The sequence below is a fragment of the Bufo bufo genome, chromosome 2 (assembly GCF_905171765.1).
Source record: "Bufo bufo chromosome 2, aBufBuf1.1, whole genome shotgun sequence".
Taxonomy (NCBI): Eukaryota; Metazoa; Chordata; class Amphibia; order Anura; family Bufonidae; genus Bufo; species Bufo bufo.
Genome location: NC_053390.1, coordinates 665,842,043 through 665,867,671, shown reverse-complemented (window position 1 = coordinate 665,867,671; position 25,629 = coordinate 665,842,043).

Genomic DNA, 25,629 nt, shown 5'->3' with positions numbered 1-25,629 from the left:
ATCATTCCACTCTCTATTAAATTCATCACTGATGAGATCCTGGGCTGGATTCTTATTTATCAATAATCCTTTTGGTATTTTAGTCTCTTCTACATAATAATTCAGGGAACGTATCTCCCAATGCTGTCGTAGTTGTTTTTGTAGCAGACTTTATAAACTCCTAAAACTCTCAGTCATTGAGTTATTTTCAGGAGTTTCAACATAATTTGGATCATTAAATTTATAATTCTCAGCTTTGAGCCTTTTACTATCCATATGATGCCAGATGTCCATAGTATATTTCGGGGAGCTCACCCACAAGTACGGGCTAGAAAATATGATTGTATATATGTAGGTGGGTGGCTCTCACCTAATAGCTATGATGGGTGCTACTAACTCTGAATTGGGAGCCCGATCCCAAGAATAATAAAAGCTTAAATAAAAAGAGGAGAGCGAGCACTCACAACACCTGTGTCATATGGAAATGATTTTACTTGGACCTGATAGGTCAGAAAACGTTATAACACTATTACATTCACTACTAAAATACATCCACATTAAAATACAATAAACATAAAATGGTACCAATTTGATTACACGACTGTGGTCGGGGTAAAGAATCCGTGGCCGCACTCCGTGACACTTATGAAATAGTGTCAGTGTCTATAAATTGAATAGATGAAAGTGTCCTAAAAGTTCCTCATGTGGGGCACTTTTCACGGCTTGTTTCCAATGTGAGCGGACACCATGTATATCAATTCCTGCAGAAAGGTTCGCTCCTGCCAGAAGAGTAAAGGCAAAGTCCCAAACTTATGATTTTCAGTTCCTACCTGGCTCCTTAGTTATGTACCTCGCTATGTGGCGTCTCCTCGAGGCAAGCGGTGCTGGCCGTCCGAGCGTTCTCCGCCGCAAGTCTCAGGCGGGTGACGACATAGTATCGCGGGATCCGACAGGTAGGATTCCAGACAGCAAAATGCGCTGAAGGCTATGTGCGTACTTGCTTTACTGGAGATTCATCCATGCATGGCCATGCAATCCATAAGAGGGTCCGGTATGTTAGGTGGGCGCTTTTCCTTCTCTTTCACCAGACGCGTTTCGGGGCGTCTACACCCCTTCCTCAGTGGTCAAAGCGCCATCAATCTTTCTCCACCTTTTATAGTATATAGAAACTTATAAAAATAGAGAACATGAAAGACACACAGAAATTGTAGAAGAAGAGGACAATTCACACCAGGAATTATTAGATATGGATTTAGGCAGAGAAGAGAGAATAGACAGGCACAATGTACCTGTCAGTAATAGATATGAAGAATTGGCAGGGCAACATTTTTTAGATCTTACCCCGGCACACCACAGAACACGCACAAGATACAGAGACCAAACACCACCACGACACAGGTCACCATACAATTTGAGGCACAAGAACACCAGATATCAACATTCGGCAGGGAAGGATCATTATTCAAATCACCAAACACGGAGTCAACACCATCACTACAACAACAACACGAATCACCAACAACACTGGCACTCAGAAAAAGGAAGACTAGGAGAAGTAAAAGGAAGGGAGTCACGACACCAGAAACACCCACAAGCCCAGAGATGGGATCCATAATTAATTTAAGTTCAAAAACTCTCACTATTGCACAAATTAATTTATTAAATAAGGGGTTGAAGTTTGCCCCGTCCAATACTACAGATAAATTCTCAACCTTTATAGGGATCCAAAAATTCATCAGGAACCTTTGCCTTAAAAAATATCATATAAAAAACCCTATAACTAGAGATCCAACCGGTGGTAAGGGAGTTGATCCTTTTAAACATACCTCCTTGAAAAAGAGATCCAAAATGTTCCCACGTAATGAGATAGGTAAAGAGATAGCTACCTTTCAAAAATGTGTTGAAGATGATATAAGGAAGATGAAGGTCAGACCACCTGTTAGAAATAATCTGACGAAACGGGAGATCCAAGCCATTAAGTCACTCCAGAAGGATAGTAGGGTTACCGTGCGCCCGGCTGATAAAGGCGGAGCTACGGTGATCTTAGACACGGATCAATATAATAAGGAGTGTCTACGACTGCTAGCTGATCAGGCCACATATATAAAACTTAAGAGTGACCCAATACAAGAATTTGTTCAGGGTCTGGAGGATCTATGCAAGAGAGGATTGGAACAGGGAATTCTCCTAAAACAAGAAATGGAGTTTATTTTGGACACGGAGAGAAGGTTACCGACCTTCTACTGCTTGCCCAAAGTACATAAGAGTTTGACGAATCCTCCGGGACGCCCTATAGTGTCCGGAATAGGATCCGTCACTTCCAACCTGTCTAGATACATAGATCTCCAGCTCCAACCTGTGGTGAAAAATACCAAAAGTTATTTGAAAGACACCACACAGATTATACAGATTGTGGAGGAATTAACAATTGAACAGGACTGGATTATGGGAACTCTAGACGTCCAATCCCTGTATACAATTATAGACCATCAGCAGGGATTGGAGGCAGTCGAACAACAGTTGATAAGAAATGGCACATTTGAGGACCCCCAAATAAAATTGATATTGGAAGGTATCCAGTATATTCTACAACACAACTATTTTTATTTTGAGGGGGAATATTATTTGCAGAGATGTGGCACCGCCATGGGGACCAGATTTGCCCCAAGCTACGCCAATTTATTTTTGGCGGAATGGGAATTTACTACCATCTTGCCCAAACTTGGGGCGGATCTGGTCCTATGGCGGCGTTACATCGATGATGTGATATTTATCTGGAGGAAGGGAAAGACAGAATTAATGAGGTTTCTGGAAGAGATTAATAATAATGACCGAAATTTAATATTTACGTCTAATATCAGAGATCTCTTGATAAAAAAGGCAGGTGATCATTATTCTTGCAGTACGTATCAAAAGCCAACTGCGAAGAATGGTTTTATTCTTTTCAATAGTTGCCACCTACCCAGGTGGCTACTAAATGTCCCATTAGGCCAATTCCGGAGAATTAAAAGAAATTGCACTGAACCCGAAAAATTTGAGGAAGAGGCAGTTGTAATGAAATCACAATTCATGGATAAGAAATATCCAGTAATGGTTCTGGACGATTCGCTAAATAAGGTGAGAGAATTGGATAGAAAGTCCTTTTTTAAAGAAAAAACAATAATTGAGACAACTGAGGACTCTAAGAGTGAAATTAAAATAATTCTACCTTTTAGCAGTGATTATAAAAAGTTAAAAAATATTATATCCAAACACTGGCATCATGTGACGAGTGATAGAGTGATAGGCCCATTACTGCCGAATATACCAAAAATAATATATACAAAAGCCCCAAATTTAAAACTCAAAATAGCCCCGTCAGTGAAAGAAAAAGAAAAAGGACCCACAATCACCAATTTAGGATCCTATATGAACCTAAAAGGCTTTTTCAAGTGCGGGAGATGTATGGGTTGCAGGATGAGCTTACAAGAAAGAAAAATTACTAAAGTACACTCAGCACACAACTCTTTTGTCTGGGAAATTAATAATTGTCTGACCTGTAACTCATCTGGAGTTATTTACTTGATACAGTGTCCATGTAAGCGCCAATACATTGGCAGAACAAAAAGATTACTGAAAGTTAGAATAAGTGAACACGTATCAAATATCAAAAAGGGCTATTTGAAACACTCCCTCTCCAAACACTATGATGAAGTACATAACAGGGATCCATCGAAATTGTTTTTTGTGGCCCTGGAGAAAATCGATAGACATTGGAGAGGGGGTGATTATATTAGAAGGATGTCCAGAGCCGAATCAAAACATATTTATGAATTTGGTTGCCTATTACCGGCAGGCCTGAATTCGGACCTTGAGATCTTTGGTTTTCTATAGGATGCTGTTCTCCTCTTTGACGAGAGATCCCATGGTTAGCCTTTTGGCTCTGGGGCCTCCCGTCCGAGATGAGATCGGCATCCATGACTTCTGAACCTCATTCTCTACATTTATTTCATTGGCAGAAATTTTCCTCTATATATTCTATATCCTTATATATATTTTTATATTTTTATATATTTATATATTAATGTCCCCAGATACATCAGCTGAAGCTTATTAATGTGTGCAGAGAAAGGGTTAGAATGTATGTATATCTATTTATGGTTTTATTCATTTTAATTTTAATTTATATATTAAAGTACTAATTGTATCTTAAATTATCATTTTTTATTTTTAATATTGTGTCGGGTAGTTTATTGTAGTGGGTTAGTTGCATTTGCAATAAAAAACGCAATAGATGTTGAAAAACCGCACGAATACCGCACTCAAAACCGCATCGGCAGTTTTTGTTTCCGAATGATCCGGATTCCTGTTCCTGTTTTGTGGATCACCATAGAGACTATAAAAGGTGGAGAAAGATTGATGGCGCTTTGACCACTGAGGAAGGGGTGTAGACGCCCCGAAACGCGTCTGGTGAAAGAGAAGGAAAAGCGCCCACCTAACATACCGGACCCTCTTATGGATTGCATGGCCATGCATGGATGAATCTCCAGTAAAGCAAGTACGCACATAGCCTTCAGCGCATTTTGCTGTCTGGAATCCTACCTGTCGGATCCCGCGATACTATGTCGTCACCCGCCTGAGACTTGCGGCGGAGAACGCTCGGACGGCCAGCACCGCTGGCCTCGAGGAGACGCCACATAGCGAGGTACATAACTAAGGAACCAGGTAGGAACTGAAAATCATAAGTTTGGGACTTTGCCTTTACTCTTCTGGCAGGAGCGAACCTTTCTGCAGGAATTGATATACATGGTGTCCGCTCACATTGGAAACAAGCCGTGAAAAGTGCCCCACATGAGGAACTTTTAGGACACTTTCATCTATTCAATTTATAGACACTGACACTATTTCATAAGTGTCACGGAGTGCGGCCACGGATTCTTTACCCCGACCACAGTCGTGTAATCAAATTGGTACCATTTTATGTTTATTGTATTTTAATGTGGATGTATTTTAGTAGTGAATGTAATAGTGTTATAACGTTTTCTGACCTATCAGGTCCAAGTAAAATCATTTCCATATGACACAGGTGTTGTGAGTGCTCGCTCTCCTCTTTTTATTTAAGCTTTTATTATTCTTGGGATCGGGCTCCCAATTCAGAGTTAGTAGCACCCATCATAGCTATTAGGTGAGAGCCACCCACCTACATATATACAATCATATTTTCTAGCCCGTACTTGTGGGTGAGCTCCCCGAAATATACTATGGACATCTGGCATCATATGGATAGTAAAAGGCTCAAAGCTGAGAATTATAAATTTAATGATCCAAATTATGTTGAAACTCCTGAAAATAACTCAATGACTGAGAGTTTTAGGAGTTTATAAAGTCTGCTACAAAAACAACTACGACAGCATTGGGAGATACGTTCCCTGAATTATTATGTAGAAGAGACTAAAATACCAAAAGGATTATTGATAAATAAGAATCCAGCCCAGGATCTCATCAGTGATGAATTTAATAGAGAGTGGAATGATTTATTGATCAATCAATCAGTTGCCATGATGAAATTGATCATTAAAAGGAGATTAGAGATCCTGGGAGATTTAAACATAAAAATTAACAAACTAAGGGAACATATAGAGAAATTCCCCAGAAATGCAGAGTTTAATACATGGCAGGACAGACTATGTAGAAGTTTGGACAAATTAGAGGGGGATATAATCAATAAAAAAAGTAAAAAGTATATAGAAACTTATAAAAATAGAGAACATGAAAGACACACAGAAATTGTAGAAGAAGAGGACAATTCACACCAGGAATTATTAGATATGGATTTAGGCAGAGAAGAGAGAATAGACAGGCACAATGTACCTGTCAGTAATAGATATGAAGAATTGGCAGGGCAACATTTTTTAGATCTTACCCCGGCACACCACAGAACACGCACAAGATACAGAGACCAAACACCACCACGACACAGGTCACCATACAATTTGAGGCACAAGAACACCAGATATCAACATTCGGCAGGGAAGGATCATTATTCAAATCACCAAACACGGAGTCAACACCATCACTACAACAACAACACGAATCACCAACAACACTGGCACTCAGAAAAAGGAAGACTAGGAGAAGTAAAAGGAAGGGAGTCACGACACCAGAAACACCCACAAGCCCAGAGATGGGATCCATAATTAATTTAAGTTCAAAAACTCTCACTATTGCACAAATTAATTTATTAAATAAGGGGTTGAAGTTTGCCCCGTCCAATACTACAGATAAATTCTCAACCTTTATAGGGATCCAAAAATTCATCAGGAACCTTTGCCTTAAAAAATATCATATAAAAAACCCTATAACTAGAGATCCAACCGGTGGTAAGGGAGTTGATCCTTTTAAACATACCTCCTTGAAAAAGAGATCCAAAATGTTCCCACGTAATGAGATAGGTAAAGAGATAGCTACCTTTCAAAAATGTGTTGAAGATGATATAAGGAAGATGAAGGTCAGACCACCTGTTAGAAATAATCTGACGAAACGGGAGATCCAAGCCATTAAGTCACTCCAGAAGGATAGTAGGGTTACCGTGCGCCCGGCTGATAAAGGCGGAGCTACGGTGATCTTAGACACGGATCAATATAATAAGGAGTGTCTACGACTGCTAGCTGATCAGGCCACATATATAAAACTTAAGAGTGACCCAATACAAGAATTTGTTCAGGGTCTGGAGGATCTATGCAAGAGAGGATTGGAACAGGGAATTCTCCTAAAACAAGAAATGGAGTTTATTTTGGACACGGAGAGAAGGTTACCGACCTTCTACTGCTTGCCCAAAGTACATAAGAGTTTGACGAATCCTCCGGGACGCCCTATAGTGTCCGGAATAGGATCCGTCACTTCCAACCTGTCTAGATACATAGATCTCCAGCTCCAACTTGTGGTGAAAAATACCAAAAGTTATTTGAAAGACACCACACAGATTATACAGATTGTGGAGGAATTAACAATTGAACAGGACTGGATTATGGGAACTCTAGACGTCCAATCCCTGTATACAATTATAGACCATCAGCAGGGATTGGAGGCAGTCGAACAACAGTTGATAAGAAATGGCACATTTGAGGACCCCCAAATAAAATTGATATTGGAAGGTATCCAGTATATTCTACAACACAACTATTTTTATTTTGAGGGGGAATATTATTTGCAGAGATGTGGCACCGCCATGGGGACCAGATTTGCCCCAAGCTACGCCAATTTATTTTTGGCGGAATGGGAATTTACTACCATCTTGCCCAAACTTGGGGCGGATCTGGTCCTATGGCGGCGTTACATCGATGATGTGATATTTATCTGGAGGAAGGGAAAGACAGAATTAATGAGGTTTCTGGAAGAGATTAATAATAATGACCGAAATTTAATATTTACGTCTAATATCAGAGATCTCTTGATAAAAAAGGCAGGTGATCATTATTCTTGCAGTACGTATCAAAAGCCAACTGCGAAGAATGGTTTTATTCTTTTCAATAGTTGCCACCTACCCAGGTGGCTACTAAATGTCCCATTAGGCCAATTCCGGAGAATTAAAAGAAATTGCACTGAACCCGAAAAATTTGAGGAAGAGGCAGTTGTAATGAAATCACAATTCATGGATAAGAAATATCCAGTAATGGTTCTGGACGATTCGCTAAATAAGGTGAGAGAATTGGATAGAAAGTCCTTTTTTAAAGAAAAAACAATAATTGAGACAACTGAGGACTCTAAGAGTGAAATTAAAATAATTCTACCTTTTAGCAGTGATTATAAAAAGTTAAAAAATATTATATCCAAACACTGGCATCATGTGACGAGTGATAGAGTGATAGGCCCATTACTGCCGAATATACCAAAAATAATATATACAAAAGCCCCAAATTTAAAACTCAAAATAGCCCCGTCAGTGAAAGAAAAAGAAAAAGGACCCACAATCACCAATTTAGGATCCTATATGAACCTAAAAGGCTTTTTCAAGTGCGGGAGATGTATGGGTTGCAGGATGAGCTTACAAGAAAGAAAAATTACTAAAGTACACTCAGCACACAACTCTTTTGTCTGGGAAATTAATAATTGTCTGACCTGTAACTCATCTGGAGTTATTTACTTGATACAGTGTCCATGTAAGCGCCAATACATTGGCAGAACAAAAAGATTACTGAAAGTTAGAATAAGTGAACACGTATCAAATATCAAAAAGGGCTATTTGAAACACTCCCTCTCCAAACACTATGATGAAGTACATAACAGGGATCCATCGAAATTGTTTTTTGTGGCCCTGGAGAAAATCGATAGACATTGGAGAGGGGGTGATTATATTAGAAGGATGTCCAGAGCCGAATCAAAACATATTTATGAATTTGGTTGCCTATTACCGGCAGGCCTGAATTCGGACCTTGAGATCTTTGGTTTTCTATAGGATGCTGTTCTCCTCTTTGACGAGAGATCCCATGGTTAGCCTTTTGGCTCTGGGGCCTCCCGTCCGAGATGAGATCGGCATCCATGACTTCTGAACCTCATTCTCTACATTTATTTCATTGGCAGAAATTTTCCTCTATATATTCTATATCCTTATATATATTTTTATATTTTTATATATTTATATATTAATGTCCCCAGATACATCAGCTGAAGCTTATTAATGTGTGCAGAGAAAGGGTTAGAATGTATGTATATCTATTTATGGTTTTATTCATTTTAATTTTAATTTATATATTAAAGTACTAATTGTATCTTAAATTATCATTTTTTATTTTTAATATTGTGTCGGGTAGTTTATTGTAGTGGGTTAGTTGCATTTGCAATAAAAAACGCAATAGATGTTGAAAAACCGCACGAATACCGCACTCAAAACCGCATCGGCAGTTTTTGTTTCCGAATGATCCGGATTCCTGTTCCTGTTTTGTGGATCACCATAGAGACTATAAAAGGTGGAGAAAGATTGATGGCGCTTTGACCACTGAGGAAGGGGTGTAGACGCCCCGAAACGCGTCTGGTGAAAGAGAAGGAAAAGCGCCCACCTAACATACCGGACCCTCTTATGGATTGCATGGCCATGCATGGATGAATCTCCAGTAAAGCAAGTACGCACATAGCCTTCAGCGCATTTTGCTGTCTGGAATCCTACCTGTCGGATCCCGCGATACTATGTCGTCACCCGCCTGAGACTTGCGGCGGAGAACGCTCGGACGGCCAGCACCGCTTGCCTCGAGGAGACGCCACATAGCGAGGTACATAACTAAGGAACCAGGTAGGAACTGAAAATCATAAGTTTGGGACTTTGCCTTTACTCTTCTGGCAGGAGCGAACCTTTCTGCAGGAATTGATATACATGGTGTCCGCTCACATTGGAAACAAGCCGTGAAAAGTGCCCCACATGAGGAACTTTTAGGACACTTTCATCTATTCAATTTATAGACACTGACACTATTTCATAAGTGTCACGGAGTGCGGCCACGGATTCTTTACCCCGACCACAGTCGTGTAATCAAATTGGTACCATTTTATGTTTATTGTATTTTAATGTGGATGTATTTTAGTAGTGAATGTAATAGTGTTATAACGTTTTCTGACCTATCAGGTCCAAGTAAAATCATTTCCATATGACACAGGTGTTGTGAGTGCTCGCTCTCCTCTTTTTATTTATTCACTGTATTAGTTTCCCTTACAACATGGTTATAAGGGAAAATAATAGTATTCTTTAATACAGAATGCTAAGTATAATGTCGATTGAGGGGTTAAAAAATAATAAAAACATAACTCACCTCATCCTCTTGATCGCGCAGCAGGCATCGTCTTCTTTCTTCTGCTTTCAGGACCTGCAAAAGGACCTTTGATTACGTAATCATGCTTACCACGTGTTGAACGTGGTGACATCAGCGCAGGTCCTGCTGAATGAAGATCCTTCTATCTTCATTCAGCAGGACCTGCGCTGATGTCACCGCGCTCACCACGTGGTGAGCGCGATTACGTCAAAGGTCCTTTTGCAGGTCCTGAAAGAAAAAGAAAGAAGACAATGCCGGCTGCACGAACAACAGGATGAGGTAAGTTACGTTTTTATTTTTAACCCTCAATTGACATTATACAGTACTTAGCATTCTGTATTAAAGAGTGCTATTATTTTCCCTTATAACCATGTTATAATGGAATATAATAAAATCTACAGAACACCAGAACCAAACCCGAACTTCAGTGAAGAAGTCCGGGTTTGGGTCTGGGTATCACATTAAGTTTTTTCTCGCATTGCACTCGCGCAGAAAAACTGAACATCGGAATGCAATTGCATACAAAACTGACTGCAATTGAGTGCCTACTCGCGCGGGTTTCCCGCAATGCATCCGCATCTGGCCCTCACCTGCGGCGCACGTGTGAAAAAGGCCTTGTTCACATCCATGTGCGTTTAACGTCATGTCCGTAAAGATGTCCGTGAAGGATCCATGTTTTGTCCGTATGCCCGTTATTTGTCCTACATGTGTCATCTGTATTTCACAGACACTGCTAAGCTGAAAATTAATTTCCAAAGCATCTCCTATCAGTGGTTAGTGAAAAACAAACCAAAAAATAGATTCCATCCATGTTGTGTCCTTGTTTTTTCACTGAACCCTAGAATATAAAGGGCGTGTGTGGTCCACATCATGGACCAAAGTAGTGCATGTGTCCTTAATATTTTCACTGACCCACGGTCGGTAAAAAAATACTCATGTGTAAACAAACATTAAAATTAATCGGTATGAGTGCTGTTTATGAAAAATGTACACTGTACATGTCGGTGAAAAACAGAAATGTGAATTAGCCCTTACCCATCGCTCTGTACACAGAGGTCAACGATCATGTGATCGCCAGGGGGTGAGAGATTGTGGTTACAGCGTTATGGCTCTAATATGTCAGGTCCAGTTACAGTAGAAATCGGCAAAAAAAAAATATATATATTAAATGTCCCCCAAAAGTCTAGTATGACCTTATGGGGGACACAAAATGTAAAATAAAAAAAGACCAAAATGAAATAAAGTTTAAATTAGGGTTGTTTTGATACCAAAATTTTGATTCGGTTTCGATACCATAAAAAAGTATTGCGATACTCGATACCATTCCATACCATGCGAAAAAATAAAACACCCAAAAAAGCTGCGTGCATTCCGCATTTTATGGAACGTCCGGCCCATAATAGAACAGTCCTATTTTTTGGGGGGACAAGGTGACAAGGTGACAAAAAAAAATGGCAAATCGCACAGTTTTTATTTTATTTTTTTCTGTGATGGCACTCACCGCATAGGACTTTTTTTTATATTTTAATAGTTTGGACTTTTTAGACGTGGAGATATGTGATATGTTTATTTATTTATTATTTATATATTTTATATGTTAAATTGGGAAAGGGGGTGATTTATACTTTATTTGGTGTTTTTTTTTTTTACTTTTTATTTAATAACTATTCAGAAGCTGCCACTGCCACCAATGAGGAGGAGGGGAGGGGACCCTGTGGCCACTGCCACCAATGATTTTTCTACTGGGGGGGGTTGAGAGGAGGTGGTGCACTGCGCCACCAATGATTTTAATACTGGGGAGGAGGGGGGTAGGGCGCACTGCGCCACCAATGATAATATAATTAACATTTAATACAGGACCCATCCTACAGCCGCTAATCGCAGTTCCCTGCCAGCACCCACCTCCGGGATTTTGTATTAAACATTTACTTTCATTGGTGGCGCAGTACGCCTGCACCTCTCTCCTCATTAGTGACAGCAGCGGCACAGGGGGAGGGAGAGACTGCTTCCTTCTCCCCTGTGCTGCTGATACTAGACTGCACAATAGTGAAGCCTAGTATTTAAAAAAGGCAAATTGTGGTATCGAGGTCGATACCAGACAAAAGTATTGATTGGGTATCGAAAATTCGATACCCGAAACAACCCTAGTTTAAATGAAAAAAATAAAAAATAAAAAAACAACATGCGCCACACTGCAGCTTCTAGATCTGCCCCCAGCAACTATAACACATACATCCCATATATCAAAATGACCGTTATGCAAAGGCGACATAATAATATATAATAAAAATGCATCGTAGTTGTACGTTTTGCTATTAACAAAAAAAGTAAAAAATTTGAAAAACAATTGATTTGTTCCCTTTTTTCTTACATTTTTCCTTTTTATAAAAAAAATAAAATATACTAAAATAAAAATGACAAAAATAAAATCCTATGTATCAACAAAAAAAGGTACAAAAATTATTTTTGAATTGAATGGAAAAAAAGTTATGGCTTTCAGACGTACACACATGGACAAAATTGCTAATGAAATGTAAATCAGACACAATAAATCTCCTCATACACTCCTTAGATACTCATAATTAGGGTTGAGCGAACATTTCCGTAAAAGTTCAGGTTCGGCGCTTTCTTGGCGCTTTTTGAAAGGCTGCACAGCAGCCAATCAATAAGCGGTTAACTGTCTGACCTTAGAAGCCATCACGGCCATGCCTACTAATGGCATGGCTGTGATTGGCCAGAGCAGCATGTGACCCAGGCTCTATATAAGCTTGAGTCACGTAGCGCTGCACGTCACTCTGTTGTTAAAAGTGTAGGGAGAGGATGCTGCTGGACTTGTGATTTCAGGGAGAGCATAGGAGAGAATCTAACTAAGCAATCTACAGAGAAATAGTTGTGTGGGTGCAGGGCACAATCGTTTTACTCTGCCCTGAGGCCATTGACCAAAAAAACCTAACTTTTATAATTCTGTTAAGCCTCATTCACACGTCAGTGTTTTGGTCAGTGATTTCCATCAGTGATTGTGAGCCAAAACCAGGTGTGGAGCCTCCACAGACATAAGATATAAGGGAAAGATCTGCAGCTGTTCTGTGTTTAGACCCACACCTGGTTTTGGCTCAAAAATCACTGATGGAAATCACTGACCAAACACTGACGTGTGAATGAGGCATTAGTTAGGTGGGTGGCGGTGGCCATTTTATGCAAGCTCAGTGCACCAGCACTGCATCTGAGCTTTTCAAACATTGCAAATCACAATTTCTTTGGGCAAACTACAACATCTGCATTAGTCAGTGTGCAATTTAAGGTAGAAATACACCCATAATTTTCTGGGGTTTTAAAAACATACTTTTTTTTTCCAAAAAACAGTATTTTCCAGATCTGCAAGTGTTAAATTCAAGTTTTAAATATACAGCTTTCATATTGTGTTACCAAAAAAAACATTTTTTTGGCAATCTACAAAACCTTGATTAGTCAGTGTGCAATTTAAGCTAGAAATACACCCATCATTTTCTAGGGTTTGAAAAACACACATTTTTTTGCCAAAAACAAGTATTCCTGATCTGCAAGTGTTAAATTCAAGTTTAATATATACAGCTTTCATATTCTGTTAACAAAAACAGACTTTTTTGGCAATCTACAACATCTGTATTAGTCAGTGTGCAATTTAAGGTAGAAATACACCCATCATTTTCTGGGGTTTGAAAAACACCCTTTTTTTTAAAAAAAAAAACTGTATTTTCCAGATCTGCAAGTGTTAAAATTTATGTTTAATATATACAACTTTCATATTCTGTTACCAAAAAAACACTTTTTTGGCAATCTACAACATCTGGATTAGTCAGTGTGCAATTTAAGCTAGAAATACACCCATCATTTTCTGGGGTTTGAAAAACACCCTTTTTTTGTTGTTGAAAAAAACAGTATTTTCCAGATCTGTAAGTGTTTAATTCAAGTTTAATATATACAGCTTTCATATTCTGTTACCAAAAAAAACCTCCCTCCCAGACCCTCCCACCTCCTAGCAAAAAGCAAGGACAGCATCCATCTTAGATTCATTCGGAAGCTGCATTCTTAGTGAGAGGAGGGACAGTGCAGCTGCTGCTGATTTAATAGGGAAATCGATAGATAGGCTAGTGCATTCAGTGTCCACATCAGTCCTGAAAGACTCATCTGATCTGCTGTAAGGACAGCGTCCTGACTGCACCCCAAAAACCCTTTTTAGGGCTAGTACATCAGTCTGCTTTTTTTTTTTGTTTCTCTGTAATCTAATTGCCAGCGTGTGTGTCAGAAGTTACAGGGTGTACTGTGCCCACTACTGCCAGTAACCAGTGCCACCACTCATATCTGGTGTCACAGTAGCTTGCATTTAAATTTTTTTCTTTTTTACTGTAATATAATTGCAGTTGCCTGCAAGCGTGTGTGTCAGGCCTACAGCGTGTACTGTGCCCACTACTGCCAGTGCCCAGTTGCACCACTCATATCTGGTGTCACAGTAGATTACATTTAAAAAAACAACAACAATTTTATCACTGTAATATAATTGCAGTTGCCTGCAAGTGTGTGTGTCAGGCCTACAGCGTGTACTGTGCCCACTACTGCTAGACGCCAGTGGCCAGTGCCACCACTCATATCTGGTGTCACAGTAGCATGCATTTAAATAAAAACAAAACATTTTTCACTGTAATATAATTGCAGTTGCCTGCAAGCGTGTGTGTCAGGCCTACAGCGTGTACTGTGCCCACTACTGCCAGTGCCCAGTGCCACCACTCATATCTGGTGTCACAGTAGCTTGCACGCATAGTACAACTAATCGGAAAAAAAATGACAGGCAGAGGCAGGCCACCCCGAAGGGCCCGTCGTGGTCGTGGTGCTGTGATTCCCTTTGGCCCTAGAATAATGCCCAGCGTTCAGAGGCCACGTGCCCTGAACTCGAAAAGTTCTGAGGACATAGTTGATTGGCTAACACAGGACACCCAATCTTCTACAGCTTCCGCTCGGAACCTTGATGCACCATCCTCCTCCAGTTTAGCTTCGGGCACCTCTCAAGTTACCACTCGCCCGCCCGCCGCCACCACCAACACTAGTACCACAGCCGCTTCACTTGATCTGTCAGAGGAGTTATTTACACATCAGTTGGAAGAAATGAGTGATGCGCAACCATTATTGCCAGAGGATGTAGATAACAGGGATATGTCTCAGTCAGGCAGCATTACACACATGGACGTACGGTGTGATGATGATGATGTTGTACCCGCTGCTGCTTCCTTTGCTGAGTTGTCAGATACAAATGAAGCGGTTGATGATGACGATGTGTCCGTGGATGTCACGTGGGTGCCCGCTCAAAGAAAAGAAGAACAGGGGGAAAGTTCAGATGGGGAGACAGAGTTGGAAGCAGGGGGAGGTCGTCACAAGGAGCTAGTGGCACAGTCAGACAGCATGTATCAGCAGCCAGGGTCAGCCAGACAGCACGCCAATCAACGCATGCTGTTGCCACCACCAGAATGCCGTCATTGCAAAGCTCAGCAATGTGGCATTTTTTTTGTGTGTCTGCCTCTGATAACAGCGATGCCATTTGCAACCTGTGCCAAAAGAAACTGAGTCGTGGGAAGTCCAACACCCACCTAGGTACAACTGCTTCGTGAAGGCACATGATCTCACATCACAAACTCCTATGGGATCAACACATGATTACGAGTACAAGCAGCACACAACCTCAAAGCCACCATCCTCCTCATGGTCCAGCATCTTCAGCCACGTCAACCACTGCTGTCCTCCTTGCCCCCTCTCAACCATCCGCCACTCCGCCTCTCACCTTGAGCAGTTCCTGCTCATTTGCCCACAGTCAGGTGTCTGTCAAGGAAATTTTTGAGCGTAAGAAGCCAATGTCACAGAGTCACCCCCTTGCCCGGCGTCTGACAGCTGGCTTGTCGGAACTCTTAGCCTGCCAGCTTTTACCATACAAGCTGGTGGAGTCTGAGGCCTTCAAAAAATTTGTAGCTATTGGGACACCGCAGTGGAAGGTACCCGGCAGAAATTTCTTTTCACAAAAGGCAATCTCCAACCTGTACTCAATTGTGGAAAAGGAAGTCATGGCATGTCTGGCACACAGTGTTGGGGCAAGGGTCAGGGCAGGTATATCACGTACACTGCACATTGGGTAAACCTGCTGACGGCTGCCAAGCATGGAATGCGTGGCTCTGCAGAGGAGTTGGTGACACCGCCACGACTTGCAGGCAGGCCTGCTGCCACCTCCTCTACTCCTCCTACTCCATCCTCTTCGCTAACCTCCTCGGCTGAGTCCTCTTCTGCTGCTGCGTCTTGCTCCACATCAACTGCACCCCCCCAGCTCTCCAGGGGCTATTCCACATCCCCTGAAAGCAGAGAGTCACACCGGACCAGCACTCCTGTCCGCCCTGAACGCACAGGTGGATCAGTGGCTGACTCCACACCAACTGGAGATCGGCAAAGTGGTGTGTGACAACGGAAGAAATTTGTTGGCGGCATTGAATTTGGGCAAGTTGACACATGTGCCGTGCATGGCACATGTGTTGAATCTGATCGTACAACGCTTTGTGCATAAGTACCCAGGCTTACAGGACGTCCTCAAGCAGGCCAGGAAGGTGTGTGGCCATTTCAGGTGTTCCTACACGGCCATGGCGCACTTTTCAGATATTCAGCAGCGAAGCAACATGCTAGTGAGGCGCTTGATTTGCGACAGCCCGACACGTTGGAATTCAACACTCCTAATGTTCGACCGCCTGCTCCAACAAGAAAAAGCCGTCAACGAAAATTTGTATGACCGGGGTGCTAGGACAGCCTCTGCGGAGCTGGGTATTTTTTTGGCCACGTTACTGGCGGCTCATGCGCAATGCCTGTAGGCTCATGCATCCTTTTGAGGAGGTGACAAGCCTAGTCAGTCGCACTGAAGGCACCATCATCCCATTTGTTTTCTTCCTGGAGCGTGCCCTGCGAAGAGTGCTGGATCAGGCCGTAGATGAGCGTGAAGAGGAAGAGGAAGAGTTGTGGTCACCATCACTACCAGAAACACCCTTATCAGCATCGCTTGCTGGACCTGCGGCAACGCTGGAAGAGGAGTCTGAGGAAGAGGAGTCAGAGGAGGAATGTGGCTTTGAGGAGGAGGAAGACCAACCACAGCAGGCATCCCAGGGTGCTCGTTGTCACCTATCTGGTAACGGTGGTGTTGTACGTGGCTAGGGGGAAGAACAGACCTTCAGTGAGATCAGTGAGGACGAGGAACGGGACATGAGTAGCTCGGCATCCAACCTTGTGCAAATGGGGTCTTTCATGCTGTCGTGCCTGTTGACTGACCCTCGTATAAAAAGGCTGAAGGAGAACGACCTGTACTGGGTGGCCACGCTACTAGACCCCCGGTATAAGCAGAAAGTGCCTGAAATGTTACCGAATTACCGGAAGTCGGAAAGGATGCAGCAGTTCCAAAACAAGTTAAAAAGTATGCTGTACACAGCGTATAAGGGTGATGTCACAGCACAACGGGAATATAACAGGGACTCCTCCTACCACGACTACGCCGGCAAGAACAGGATGCATTACAGACTTGTTGTTGATGGAGGACATGCAGAGCTTTTTAAGTCCTACGCATCGCCACAGCCCTTCGGGGTCCACCCTCATAGAACGACTCGACCGACAGGTAGAAGACTTCCTCGCCTTAACTGCAGATATTGACACTCTGAGGAGCGATGAACCCCTTGACTACTGGGAGTGCAGGCTTGACCTGTGGCCTGAGCTATCCCAATTTGCGGTGGAACTTCCGGCCTTCCCCGCTTCAAGTGTCCTGTCAGAAAAGACCTTCAGTCCAGCAGGAGGTATTGTCACTGAGAAGAGAAGTCGCCTAGGTCAAAAAAGTCTAGATTACCTCACCTTTATTAAGATGAATGAGGCATGGATGCCGAAGGGACTGACAGTGGGGGATACATTTGACTAAAAAAGGCCTGATGAGATAAGATGCCTTGGGCTAAAAATGGTCCACACGCTGCTGTATTTTATCTCTGGATTTTTCAGGCATGTGTGCATGCCTAATTTTTCTGGCCTCTGGTGCTGCACTGTGGCTGCTAAAAAAACAAACAAAAAAAAGGCACATACATGTGTCAATTCCCCTTCGTGATCGTTACCTTGCTGTGGTGAAGGGGCTTGCGTATCACAATGAAGCGATCACCTCTATGAGTGTGTTGGCAATGGCAATGTTGGCACACCCCAGATGAAAAGGTCGTTGCTTCATTGTGAACAGACCAAAAGTGATCGGCTGGATAATTTTGCATAGAAAAACATTAATTTTCTTTGTGATCATCTAAGGTGATCATTAAAGCCTAATAGGCCAACAATGGGCCCACACTGCAGAATCATTGTTTTCTGGGTCACTTAACTGTCACTGAACTACCTCAGCACGACCATAGGCTTTGAAAAACTGCCATCGCCTGCAATCTCCCAAACGTGTGCACGAGCACAGTCATCACTACACCAAAATTGATGCATAGAGGAATAAAATTTATGTCACTATTGACAACTCTTTGCGGTAGTCTAAAATCTATTCGATACACGTCCCCTGATAGGGGACGTAACAGGGATTAAACTGATAGGAATAGTACTACTTAACATACCACTCATATCTGGTAGCACAGTACATTGCACGGCGCACACGCAGTGCCCCAAATTGGAAATAAGAGGACCCACCAAGCATCTTTTTCCATCTCCCGGTTCCTAAAATCTATTCCATACACATCCCCTGATAGGGGACGTAACAGGGATTAAACTGATAGGAATAGTACTAAACATACCACTCATATCTGGTAGCACAGTACATTGCACGGAGCACGCGCAGTGTCCCAAATTGGAAGTAAGAGGACCAAGCATCTTTTTCCATCTCCCGGTTCCTAAAATCTATTCCATACACCGGCCCCTGATAGGGGACGTAACAGGGATTAAACTGATAGGAATAGTACTACTTAACATACCACTCATATCTGGTAGCACAGTACATTGCACGGCGCACGCGCAGTGCCCCAAATTGGAAATAAGAGGCCCAACCAAGCATTTTTTTCCATCTACCGGTTCCTAAAATCTATTCCATACACCGGCCCCTGATAGGGACGTAACAGGGATTAAACTGATAGGAATAGTACTACTTAACATACCACTCATATTGGGATTGCACAGTACATTGCACAGCACACGCACTGTGCCCCAAATTGGAAGTAGGAGGACCAACCAAGCGTCTTTTTCCATCTCCCGGTTCCTAAAATCTATTCCATACACCGGCCCCTGATAGGGGACAAAACAGAGATTAAACTGGTAAGAACTAATTTTTTTTAATAAAAAAAAAAAAGAGGACAGCCTCTGCGGAGCTGGGTATTTTTTTGCCGCATTACTGAACGCTCATGCACAATGGCTGTAGGCTCATGCCTCCTTTTGCGGAGGTGACAAACCTGGTCAGTCAAACCTAAGGCAACATCATCGACCTCATCCCATATGCATTTTTTCTGGAGCGTTCCCTGCGAAGAGTGCTGGATCAGGCCGTAGATGAGCATGAAGAGGAAGAATTGTGGTCACCATCACCACCAGAAGCAGCCTTGTCGTCGTCGATTGCTGGACCTGCGGCAACGCAGAGAGAGGAGTCTGAAGAAGAGGAGTCAGAGGAGGAAGGTGGCTTTGAGGAGGTGGAAGACCAACCACAGCAGGCGTCCCAGGGGGCTTGTTGTCACCTTTCGGGGACCCTTGGTGTTGTACGTGGCTGGGTGGAGGAAGAGACCTTCAATGACGTCAGTGAGGACAAGGAACGGGACATGGCTAGCTTGGTATCCAACCTTGTGCAAATGGGGAGTTTGCGGTTGTGCAAATGGACTGTTTGCAGTTGTTTGCGGTGCGTTAAATGGGGAGTTTGGTCTGTCAGAGTTTGGTCTGTCACTGTGAAGCGGGCGTAACTCTTACACTACCTGATCGATACAACATCATACCTGATGTTTTAAAGCACGTTATTCCAAACAATTTAGGAATGTTAGGTGATTTGTGCCCTTTATGGATTAAAACCTGACTCTGCGTCAACTACGTAATTTTTCATGGGAGTTTTGCCATGGATCCCCCTCCGGCATGCCACAGTCCAGGTGTTAGTCCCCTTGAAACAACTTTTCCATCACTATTGTGGCCAGAAAGAGTCCCTGTGGGTTTTAAAATTCGCCTGCCTATTGAAGTCTATGGCGGTTCGCCCGTTCGTGAACATTTACGGAAATTCGCATTCGCCGTTCGCGAACGGAAAATGTTATGTTTGCGACGTCTCTAGCCAACAACAGTCCAAACTAGTCCCTAGCTAAACCAAAAGAAAAGCAGCTGCAGCAGCTGTGTCCCAATGACTCTTTAGTGGAACAAAAGAAGGACATGGAGGCAGTGCCATTAAAGGGTTTCTGTCACCCCATTAAACCGTTTTTTTTTCTTTCTTTACTAATAATCCCTATAGTGCGATCTCATGATACATAAGCAAATTAATCATTTTGGTTCAGTAGAATTTGCTAAAAATCGATTTTTAAAATATGCTAATTACCTTGCTACCAGCAAGTAGGGCGGCTACTTGCTGGTAGCAGCCGCATCCTCCGATGGTAATGACGCCCCCTCGGCATGCTGATTGACAGAGCCAGGGAAGGGAATCGTTCTCTGCTGGCGCTGTTAGAATTTGAAATCTCGCGCCTGCGCCATACCTGTCTTCAATCGGCGCAGGCGCAATGAGAGGCGGCCGCTCGCTCGACCGCTCCATCCTCAATGCGCCTGCGTCGATGACGTCATTAAGTACACCCGGAAGAGATTTATTATTAATAATCGTTGGTGGTATAGTGTTAATAACTGTCATTTTTATAAAATTATTTATTCCCATTTCGTTGGTGGTTTTTGTGGCAGCATGCTTATTATGTACATACTTACCTGATTCGAGCATCCAGCGACGTCACCAGACTCTCCGCCTCCTTCCAGCGATGCCGGCGTCTTCTCTTCCGGGTGTACTTGATGACGTCATCGACGCAGGCGCATTGAGGATGGAGCGGTCGAGCGAGCGGCCTCCTCTCAGTGCGCCTGCGCCGATTGAAGACAGGTATGGCGCAGGCGCGAGATTTCAAATTCTAACAGCGCCAGCAGAGAACGATTCCCTTCCCTGGCCCTGTCAATCATCATGCCGAGGGGGCGTCATTACCATCGGAGGATGCGGCTGCTACCAGCAAGTAGCCGCCCTACTTGCTGGTAGCAAGGTAATTAGCATATTTTAAAAATCGATTTTTAACAAATTCTACTGAGCCAAAATGATTAATTTGCTTATGTATCATGAGATCGCACTATAGGGATTATTAGTAAAGAAAAAAAAAAAACGGTTTAATGGGGTGACAGAAACCCTTTAAAGTAGTGAAGGAAAAAAAAGGTTCTTTTAATCCATGTTGTGGCAGTGCAAACACATGCTTTTGAATCATTCTGTTAGCTGTAGAATTACTGTGCATCACTATTAGGCTCAGTTCACAGTTTACTTATTTGGTCAGTTGCAGGTCAAGAACACAGGTGCAGATATTTTCATGATACCTTATCTTGGAGTAGTATTGGCTCCTGATTTTGGCTCACCATACCGTAACTGCTGGAATTAACTGACCAAATGACTGAAGTGTGAACTCAGCCTTACAGGCCAGGCATAATGTACTCAACCATGCAGTGGCCCAAGATTCTAATGTAGTGGAAAAGAGCTGTCTCATTTCACTGTTTGTGTGTTGTCCACACTGATTGATAAAAACCCGTTCTGTTAGCCATTAATTCTACTATAGTGGGAAAGAACTGTCTCATTTTATGCTGTCTGCTGTTTACACATAGATTGATAGATAACCTATTTTGTTAGCCACTGATACAAGTAGTGGACCCATGACAGAGTGGGGAGGATGTCAGCAGTAAGTTTGTGTTGATGTCACTGTTTATTTTTACCCTTCTCCATCAGAACAACCCCCAAAAAATGGATTCTGCCTTTTGAGCAGCCGCCTTTACCCGGTCAGTATTTGTTCAGTAATTGATCAGTATTTGTAAGGCAAAAACAGGAGTGGGTACAAAACAGAGATCACATGTGATGGAAATATTTGTATGTCTTCTGTGTTTTGGACCCACTCCTGCTTTTGGCTTCCAAATCATGATTAAATCCTGATGCTAAATATTGACTGTGAGATCAAGACCTTGTGGATGCTCCAAAGCAACGGTGATGTCAACAAGGCCAAACAGGCACACTAGTGGCTCTAAAACAGAGAGGTGAGGGTGGCCACAGCATGAGGAGTCAATATAGTGGCACAGTCACAGAGTAGGGAGGGGGACGTAACAGCACAAGATGGTGGCAGTGGTAGAAGACGGCAGCAGAGGCAACAGGTGTATGGCATCAGGTGGGTGGCATCTGAAGTACGTAGCCAGAAGTAATGGTCCATATTTCACAATGTTCTGATGTGGCAGCACACTGCAGTCAGAACATTACGGCCAGAATGATCTACAATAGTCTGATGCATCAGGCACTAGTGTGTGGAAATCCTGCTAATCCTGATTCATCTTCACAAAGGTCAGTCTCTCAACATTTTGGGTGGAAAGGTGACTTCTCCTTGGGGTAACTATGCCCCCCACTGCACTAAACACCCACTCTGATTCCCCAATCCTAGCTGGGCAGGAAAGCTTGTCCAGGGCAAACTTGGCCAGTTTCAGCCACAAACTTAGCCAGTTTGGATGTCCAGTAGTCCAGGGGATCTTGGATGTGGGGTGGCAGGGGGCAGTCCAGGTATGCCACCACCTGCTGGTTAAGGATCTGATGCATGTCCTGCTGCTGCTGGCAGTTTTTTTTTTAGTTGGCAGGTGAAGAAATGTGCTCAGAGACTTGAGACTCAAGTTACTGCTGATAGAGCTACTGCTGCTCCTGCCCCTCTCTCCCCCCCTCCAGCAGTCATATCAGTGGAGCGTGAGCACACAGGGTCCCCCTGGCCAGACCTTTGTGATGTTGGGCAATGGCGCACATACTATAGGCAGTGACCAACCGACTCCAGTAGCTGCTGACTGCCCTCAAAAAGCTTGTCCTCGCTGAAAAGTGGAGCAGAGCCGGTGGCATACATTACTTGCCTGGCAGAAGGATCAGCAAAGGAAGGAGAAGGTTCCGGACAGGTGAGGGCACAGAGCTTGAACCTGGGCCATGCCAACTAAGTGTGGTGACAGAGCAATCAACAGACTCCTAGCTGTGTGTGTCTCATGTAAGGAGAGATGATGTTAAAGACAGAGTCAACCATTCAAGGACAGCGGGTTTGGTCGTCAAAACACGACCGCTGGATGACAGTGGCAGCTCTGGCCTATTGCTGCAGCTGCTGCTACCACCCCTTCTTCTTCTGCTGCATCTTCTGCTGGCTCCATCAACATTTTTGCCACTGCCTGTTCCTTTGGAGGGCCCTGGCAACTGTCTGTTGGACATACTGTACAATAAAACTAACTGTATATTTAAAATAAATTATTCACTGTCAATGTGGATACCCCAATAACAGTATTATTCACCCCAGTTTAAGAATCAAGGTCTAAGAGAATTGCTTATGTAATAAACAAGGTAGACACCCCAATAACAGTAGAACAAGACAGGTTATTTACTCCAATTTGAAAATCAAGGCCTAATGGAATTGTTTATCTATTAAGCAATGTGGATATCCCAATAACAGTAGAATTAGGTTATTCACACCAATTTGAGAATCAAGGGTAAATAGAATTGTTTATCTATTACACAATGTGGAAACCTCAATAATAGTTGAAGGAAACAGCTTATTCACCCCAATTTGAGAATCAAGACCTAATGGAATAGTTTATCTATTAAACAAGGTGGATAACCTAATAACAGTTAAAGGAGACAGGTTATTCACCCTAATTTGAGAATCAAGGCCAAATAGAATTGATTATGTATTAAACAAGGTGGACACCCCAATAACAGTAGAATTAGACAGGTTATTTGCCCTGTTTAAGAATCAAGGCGTAATTGAACTATCTAAAAAAACTAGGTGGACACCCCAATAACAGTAGAATTAGACAGGTTATTCACCCCAATCTGAGAATAAGGGCATAATGGAATTATCTGTTAAACAAGGTAGACACACCAATAACAGTAAAACAAGGCAGGTTATTGACCCCAATTTGAGAATCAAGGCCAAATGGAATTGCTTATCTATTAAACAAGGTGAACACTATTCAATTAGATTGCTCTCTGCCCTTCACAGGGATTTATGCAAACTGCACTGTCTACTATGAATCCATTCAGCTTCAGATTACAGTCCCTGCACTGTCCCTGCAGTGTCTCTATGCTCTCCCTACAGTGTATAAAAATTCTCCCTATGATCTCCCTATACTGTCATTGCACTGTCCTTACACTCTCCCTATCCAATATTCTACAATTAAAGGTTTTCTTGAACACTGTATCTAGAGCTTGTCACATCTCTCCCTATGCTCAGCTCACAGTGAAATGGCGTAGATCACATGGGATGAGGTTTTTAAAGAGTTGTGACATCACAGGGGCTAGTTAGCTGCGGATTGGCTGTCTGCATTGCATTATGGGTGATCTCGTGTTTTTAGGCTTAGTTCTTACTTTCACTTTGTATTATGTGTAGCCACTATTTTAGGAAAAAAAATAATGTGCTAACACTATGGAAATTCGGATTAATTGCAAATGGAATTTTTCCTAAAACTCTGATCGAATTCCACTTCGGATGCTTCGCTCAACACTAGTCCTGGCCACAGAATCATATCTTCAAATGAACAACACATAGATATAGTGAGGTGAGTGGCTATGTAAAATGCTGACTTTCAATTATGATGTAGTCACGTAAAGTGCTGTCTGCATGAATGCAGTTAAGAGGGGCAATGATTTCAGTGTGGTTGCCAATGTGCCAACCACAAGTTATACTCGCAAAAGACTTGTGTGTGCCTATGACTGAGTTATTGTAGGGCTGAACCTGTTAGGTAAGTAGTACATTATTTGTGCATATCCTATCTAGCATTATCTACTAGTATCTTAAAATCATAGTTAATGTGAATTTTATCATAGCTGTCAAGACACCTATTAAAACATAAAATAAATAAATAATCTTGTAATTGTTGGGGTAGTGGACGATTACTTTATTTTACTCTGTCATCAGTTATATGTTCTCATATTGCATCTCACTGATCTTTGATGACCATAGCTGACAAAATACTGAATTGGCACATGGAAACAAAAGCGTAGCCATATGGCACAGAATATTCTTTGCCTGCACATAAAATGATGCATACCAACTAAGATGTCTAAGCATTTATTTTTTAGTGCTGCAAACACAGTATGATGAAAAGAGTATCCCTACCCCCTCTTCCAGTTCATCTTTCTGATTCCTCCGCTAGGTACTACATTTTCCTTCTAAATAAAGCCTGTCACATTGTTTCAGTTGAATTGAGTGCATTTATTTGGTTTTGTACTTTATGTCAAGCAGTTCCTGAACACAGTGTACTTCCAGATTCCAATGCATAAATAAGCCTCAAAATAGAATCACTGATTATACCTCATTTAGTGGTTTTATGTAACGCCTCAGCTGGTAACTTCCCACTAACTTCCGTAATGCAGAAAAGAAGTGTTATTCACACACACTTGCTTTTTTTAACTGCACATCCATAGAGATTGTAGTTTTATTATAGTAAATTATCTAGCACTAATTCATAGTTTAGTCACAGAAGCCATTAAATGCAAAGTTAAGGATAGGGGTGTAACTGTCATTCATAGGGCCCCATAGCAATATAAGATGGGTCCCCTACCACCTAGGGTAAGAAAATTGAAAACAGCAGCTTACCTGTATTATAT